General features: G+C 50.2%; 1 non-coding gene across 1 annotated transcript; it reads left to right on the forward strand.

Moving 5' to 3' along the window:
• The first annotated feature begins 1,097 nt into the window (after nucleotides 1–1,097).
• On the forward strand, nucleotides 1,098–1,169 carry TRNAC-GCA. Its single transcript has one exon. It is a non-coding gene; the product is annotated as a tRNA-Cys (tRNA).
• The last annotated feature ends 962 nt before the right edge of the window (nucleotides 1,170–2,131 follow it).

Below are 2,131 nucleotides of genomic sequence, written 5' to 3' on the forward strand. Positions count from 1 at the left end.
GGGGAAGGGGCAGAGAGGTGTGGGCGGTGGGCAGGGCAGTGGAGGGGGCAGAGAGGCTTAGGTGGTGGGCAGGTTGGGTCTCAGGGGAGGGGGCAGAGAGGTGTGGGCGATGGGCAGGGCGGGTCTCAGGGAGGGGGCAGAGAGGTGGGGGCGGTGAGCAGGGCGGGTCTCAGGAGGGGGGCAGAGAGGGGGCAGCAGGCAGACCATGGGGAGGGGTGGAGAGGTGCGAGGAGGCCTTGGGGGAGGAGAGGAGCCAGGGACCAGCAGGCCTCAGCCAAAGAGCAGGGGTGGGAAGTGGCCAAATGGGAGTGAGGGAGGAGCACAGGGGGGGCCTCAGAGGGAGGAGAACGAGGGAAGGGGGTGGAGGGGGGGAAGCACCACGGTCTGGGCAGGGGCAGCCCACAGGATTCAGGGGGCCTGGGGCAAAACAATTTGGGGGGCCCCTTTCATAAAAAAAGTTACAATACTATAGAATCCTGTATTCTCCTGGGGGCCCTGCAGCAAATTGCCCCACCTGCCCCCCCTCTGGGCACCCCTGCCCTCAGCCTCTCCTCGTAAGTCCCCTGCCCCCTAATCATTTTTGTTGCCCTCCCCTAGACTCTCTCCAATTTGTTTCTGTAGGGGGAGGGGTGTGTGTGTGTGAAAACTGGACGCAATGCTCCAGATATGGCCTCACCAATGCTGAATAGAGGGGAATAATCACTTCTCTCGATCTGCTGGCAATGCTCCTACTAATCCAGCCCAATATGACCAGTTACCCATATTGAATGCAGACACAGCAATATTTGATAAATTGGTGCCTGTCCATTCAGGAGGTTATTTCCCACCTATTCATAAATAATGAAGCTGCTCTAAGCGGAGGGGAGAGAGCTGTCCTGTCCATGCAGTTAACCCATCTCCCCGAGAGGTGGTAGCTATGACAGTGGCGGAAGCTATGTTGGTGGGTGTGCAAGCTGTGGTGTCTACATGTGTATATAAAGTTTAATCAAACCCCATTTTTAAAACCCATGTGGTCTGGGAATAGAAAAGGAGCTCTCTGAGGCAGAGCCCGTCCTTCAAAATCCTTAATATCACTGACTTGCCAATGCAAATGTCATGGGGGTATAGCTCAGTGGTAGAGTGTTTGACTGCAGATGAAATGGTCCTTGCTTCAAATCCAAGTGCCCCCTTACAAACCTCTTCCTTCAGTAAAAATAATTCCATTTCTAGTGTGTTCAGGAGCTCCCCTAAATAGGGATCCCTGAAATGAATGGACATGTTCAATGTTTTCCTGTGCAAATGCATAAAAACCTAGCATGGCCCCCAGCTGAAATCAGTTCCAATCCTCTAAGTGTCTAGTTTATGTTTTCATCAATGAAACAAAGGCACATGAAAACACATTTGCAGGTCCTTGGCCTCTATGGGCTACAATGTGCAGAAGAAGAAGAACCACATCCACTTGGTTGGCATGGACTAGTCTGTATTACATTTGGTAAGTAAGTTGCCATTGGGACTGAAAACTCTACTGGGGGTGGACAGGAGCCTGTTACAAAACTAAAATAACCAAGATTTACAAACTCCCTGTTACACATTCAAACCTCTCTTTGTGCACACGGCATCAACTGTGTCTTGCATCCGAAGAAGTGGGTATTCACCCACGAAAGCTCATGCTTCAAAACGTGTTAGTCTACAAGTTGCCACAGGATTCTTTGTGGCATCAACTGGGGCTCTAATAAATGGCAGCCTTCCTTTAACACAGATTGTTGTTCCTTGTAACTTTCAGATACATTCGAATGGCAGCTGTTCAGAGGTCATGTGCTGCTAGTTCATGAGCAGCAGCAGAGTCTCTGTACGTTTCCCAACCGTAGAGCTGGGTGTGTCTGCATCCAAGTAACTGCAGAGTCAGTGTAGTCCCAGACAGTTAATTGCACAGTCTCACTTTCTGGTCTCATTGATCATTTGGGTAGAAACAGCAACGGTTTGGTGGGGTTTGGTTTTTTTCGCCTTCGTTTTCTCCTAAGGAATGTGTGATCTTGAGCATGTTAGTTTAAGTTCCCTGTGGGTCAGGAAAATTCCATCTCCTTGAAATAGCTGGGGAAGTGACCTGTTTGTATAACCTAGAATAAAGGAGCTTTTGTAAAGCAGTTGCATC

The sequence above is a fragment of the Mauremys reevesii genome, linkage group 12 (assembly GCF_016161935.1).
Source record: "Mauremys reevesii isolate NIE-2019 linkage group 12, ASM1616193v1, whole genome shotgun sequence".
NCBI lineage: Eukaryota > Metazoa > Chordata > Testudines > Geoemydidae > Mauremys > Mauremys reevesii.